Below are 5,320 nucleotides of genomic sequence, written 5' to 3'. Positions count from 1 at the left end.
AATTTTATTTTTGGTAAATCTAGGTTATGTAATATATTCAACTGTATTATAGTATTAAAGTCAACTTATGTGAATATAATACACATTTATAATCATATGAATATACTATATCGACATACATATGTATCTACATACATATGTGTTTTTTTATAAGTATCTACAATATATTTTCTAAATACAAATAAGTTTTTAAAATATACAACATTTAATAAGCTATAACTTCTGTTCTTTTTTGTGACTTAGAGTCAATATGTGGGTAGTCGGACAAAAAAACTGCGAGTATGGGTAATTCAATGTACATGCATTCTGGATTGAATATACGAAGGTATATTCTTAATTTCCATAATAGCTACTACAAAGTATAATATACTTTTCTGTATCCAATTTCGAATTTTAGGAAATTTGGTTTATGTATGTACTGTGTACTATATATATAAACTATAGTTTTATATTACCCGCTTTGCCCACTTAGTATATATTATATGGTTTTCGAATATATTATAAACATAAGATCCAAAATATGGATTTGATAAAGTTTGCCAACATATCCCACTCATAATTATTATTTTAAGAAAAGAAGAATTATGCTTTGTGAATGGAAATGGTAGTGGCAGAAGAAAATAAGTCATAATATCTCAAGAAAATTATAGGTTCTAGCTTCAGTTAAGTTAAACTCATTTAATATGTATATTCTTATTTTAATGGACATTTGAGTAAACAAACCAAACTTCACATCATGACAAGCTATAAACCACACAACGCGTACACATCGGCAGTAGCAGAGACGTCACACACAAAGCCGCACAATCGTACGCTACAATTTTCCGTTCTTTCTTTCTAGTGCTTTTCTTATAAGAATGTGTGCCCGCATATGCGTTTTCTTTTTCTAACGGTTTGATGAACTACTTGTTTTTTGTAGTGTTGATTTTTTCAAAGAAGTGAACAATGTGTATTCGCAGCAGACGTAGGTGCCTGTGTACGCGGTGTAGTATGCGAGTGTGAGACCACGCCCTATGCTTACCAGCTCTGGAGTTTTACGCTTTTAGTAAGAACTTCTCATTTGCCTTATCCTGTTATATAATTTCGTTGTTTCTTGCTTTATTAAAAGAGTTTCATGAACATTTCTTCAGGCAACAATGCCGCAGCCCGAACTGCATGATATTTAAAAAGTCCAAAGATGTTATATTGAGTGAGTAAAGAAGAAGAAAGCAGAAGACCTTAGCGAAAAAATGGAAGCACAGGGCTGCAAACGCCTTTTGCTAAGAAGAAGGCTTTTTCAACTCTGTAAAGATGGCGCTGTGGATATTGTGGCTGTCTGGTTGTTGGTGGATGGTTAGAGACAACGGTGGAAATTTTGTGGCTGTGTGCTTGGCGGCGCTGCTGTCAATGAAAAATGTATGTGCTGCATTCACGTGTGGTTTTCTATGCACTAGCTACCCCAGTCATTACTAATTCGCATAAATTTTGAAATGCCTTGAAATACAGTACTGTAAACGCCCAGTAGGAAAACCTTAAGATAAACAATGCACATATAAGTTACAAACTTATACGCCTTTTTGACAAAAATGCATCTTATTACTCTGTAAAAATTTACTTTAAATTCCATTATTATACTAGAAGACCTCATCATTCTTTATTTTTAACAGTATAATTTATAAATTTTAATTATGAAAATTTTAGGTTTGTCTTAATTCAGTAATATTCAGTCAACAATATTCTTGATTAATATATCTCTTCTTCTTCTTTACTAGCGTAGACACCGCTTACGCGATTATAGCCGAGTTAACAATAGCGCGCCAGTCGTTTCTTCTTTTCGCTACGTGGCGCCAATTGGATATTCCAAGCGAACCAGGTCCTTCTCCACTAGATCCTTCCAACGGAGTGGATGTCTTCCTCTGCTTCCCCCGGCGGGTACTGCGTCGAATACTGTCTTTTAATTCGCTGAACTATGTCAATTTCGTCATATATCTCATACAGCTCATCGTTCCATCGAATGTGATGTTCGCCGTAGCCAACGCACAAAGGACCATAAATCGACGGCTCATTAGTTTCTGTCATCGTCCAAGCTTCTGCACCATATAGCAGGACGGGAATTATGAGGAACCTATAGAGTTTGGTTTTTGTTCGTCGAGAGAGGACTTTGCTTCTCAATTGCCAACTCAGTCCGAAGTAGCACCTGTAGGCTTGCTCATTTGTTTTGCTCCCTTGTCTAGTCTGGAGAATGCAGAACTAACGGCGCGGGCGTTGTGGCCGATGATATCAATATCATGTGGAGGATGGAGTCATTAATCTATCTCTAACCATCGCAAAGAGAATAGATAGATTTCTTACACGTAGACATTTACTTGAAACATAAAGATTATTATACCAAATAAAGTAGTCTTTATAGAGTTTAATATCAAGGTGGAAAAATTGACCTTCTAATATTAAATCCTACTAAATTGACAGTGACATATTTTGTTGCAATATAAAATACTGTGGTCAGTTCGTGTATTGTATTCAAAAATTTCGCAAAACAAAACCATTTGAGCAAGTTTTGAGAATCTTTCGAGAACTTTTTCTGCGAAGTACCGAAAAAGAGCGTTCAGAGCTCGGATTCGTCACAGGAAGTGTGCAGAATATGAGAAGAAAACTATGAATTATGAGGTGTAGATCCACATCGCAGTTCTTCAACTGTTGCTTCTGCCTTCAATGCCAGTGATTAAGTGCACATTTGAGCTTCATGACGTTGTTTATCCAAAACGCAGTCAATACGATTTTCATTTCTTTCCAAATTAGATACTTTTTCTGGCAGCAGCAAACTCAATTTAAATCCATCCAATACTTCTTTATAAGAGCGCGCCTTCAAATCTTAGCCATTGTATCCAACAGAGGAATGTACACTGGGATGTAGTATTCTTCACAAGTTCTCTCGCAGAAATTTGAATCCGCCACTGATATATATAATATATATATATATATATATGTATTTAATATTGTGTATATGGGTCACAGACCAACTGAGGAAATGAGTACGTTAAATTTTATCGAAATCTGAAAATATTCAAAACAAATTTTTTAATTTCCTGAAGGTAATGATAAAGGAATAGTCAACTGGTTCCAGTTTGAGATGGAACAATATTGGTATATTACCTTCAAAGTGGGCATCAAACTGTTCTGTAAAATATGAGTTGCACAAAACGACGTCATTTGGAAAATTGTTATAGTTTTGGATGTTGTACAAGGAGTCTTAGAGTAATTTTTCATCCTAAAACTGTAATCGATCAGATGGTGAGAGCAGTTGTGGCAATTTTAATTTACCTACAGTACAAAATAATCCTGCAGATTTACCGATGAGTTTTAAAGCTATATAATGTTGGCAAATTGTTGATTGACATTTCTCAAATTTATGCAGATTTGTTGGTACTAAAATCCACTTCCGGATTGTAAGAGAAAGCACCTTGGTGGGGGCTCACTGGAGCTTTACATTTACAGAATCGATTTCATTTATCCACTCGCTGCTGTTGTGACGGATATGCCCCAGCTCGTTGCTTTTTTTTTCGGTGTTGACATTGACAATTTCTAGTAGAGTAATTGATTAACCGGATGGGGCAGTGTATTCGAATTATAATACTACGTATGCAGCATCCAGATAGTCGTAAGTAGCAGTATTCGAATAAGCGCTAATTTTCGACTATCCCATTAAGCGTTCGTTGTCGAATGTTCGATTACTATGCATTTAATTTATACAAATTTTGTCCACGTATATAGTGCCGTTTTCACTTCACACTCCACCTAATTGAATCCAACTACTGTGGCACAGCCACTTTTAAATAAACAAACAAAGGATAAAACTACGCATCGCTTTCCGCGGTCGAGCAGCTCAAACAGAATTTAAAATCAAAAGTAGCAAGGCGATCTCGCTCACTTAACATAAACAAATAACCAGTAGCCAGTATAGTTCATATTCTCTGTTCACCCAAAAGGTAAATAACGATTATTGTTTCGTGGCGAAATCATAACCAAATTTATAAGTACAAAAAACGAAATCTAGATAATAGAATTCGATACTTTGTTATTTAATCAAGTTAAATTAAAGATCTTTGAGAAAATATTTAATAGCTTTCATAAAATAAGAGTAAGTGAAGTTATTATTCGAATTTATTTGTCTTCATTAAATTAAATCCAGAAAACGTTAACTAAAGACCCTTCACACTCTTTACAGGTACATATATTTGTTTTAGCATAAAAATCTCCTTAGTTTCATCGGTCATTTATATGGCAGCTATATGCCCTAGTAGTTCGGTATAGACAATTTCTTCGAAAATTGCACGGCTGTACGTGGAAATAATCCACGCCAAATTCGTTAAGATATCTCGTCAAATAAAAAAAAAAAACTGTAAAGGCATGATTTTGACCTATCTATTGTATGGTAGCTATGTACCATACACGAAATAGTACTCCGATCTAAACAATTTCTTCAGTTATTCTACTGTTGTCTTGGTTTTCAGTCCATACTAAAATTTGGTGAAAATACCGTGACAAATAAAAAAGTTGTCCGTCAAAACTTCGTTTTGTACATTCAGTTTGTATGTCAGCTTATATTCTACATTCGTCAAATTTGGAAAATTTATTCGAAATTAGGACCATTACCTTAAACCATGATCCATGAAAAATTTCGTGAGAATATCCCTTCAAAAGAGATTTCCATGTAAAAACTTGATTTCGCCCTTCGTCAAATGTATTCAATGTGAAGATCTAGGTTGAGACTTAAAAACAATGCGTTAAAGATCAGAAGAACTTGTAAAAATAATTGAAAACACATCTTTAAACACAAGCATAATTTGCTACAACTATAAAATTTTGTAACATAATAGTCATGGCAATTGAAAATCATAATGCAGTCAATATAACCGTAAGCAAGTACAACCACCGAACATTACACACTGTATCCCATAAAGTATAACACTATATTTATTATAGCATCGTTTTGTTATGTTAGCAAAATCACACACCTATCTTATTGGTTGCGGCCACTACATGCTAGGGGTTGTTAGTCAGTAATAACGATAATCTTCAAATTTACTGACATACATATAAATGTTAACATCAATTACGTTCACAAATTTGCTAATAACAATAATGATAATAATCTCAATATGCAAACACAGCGTGATTGCCAAATTCGCACGAAATGCAAGTACAGCGAATGCACAATTTCCCGCACGAGTTACATATTTAAACACTACCAACCCAAATACACTTTCTTACAATGTTAATTATAAAGCCACTCCAAAGTCAACATATAAAAATGCTGACGATATAGACGAATTCATTGCTA

Source organism: Bactrocera latifrons, unplaced genomic scaffold (genome assembly GCF_001853355.1).
Source record: "Bactrocera latifrons isolate USDA-ARS-PBARC rearing strain unplaced genomic scaffold, ASM185335v1 scaffold_687, whole genome shotgun sequence".
Lineage (NCBI taxonomy): Eukaryota > Metazoa > Arthropoda > Insecta > Diptera > Tephritidae > Bactrocera > Bactrocera latifrons.
This window is presented reverse-complemented; position numbering follows the sequence as displayed.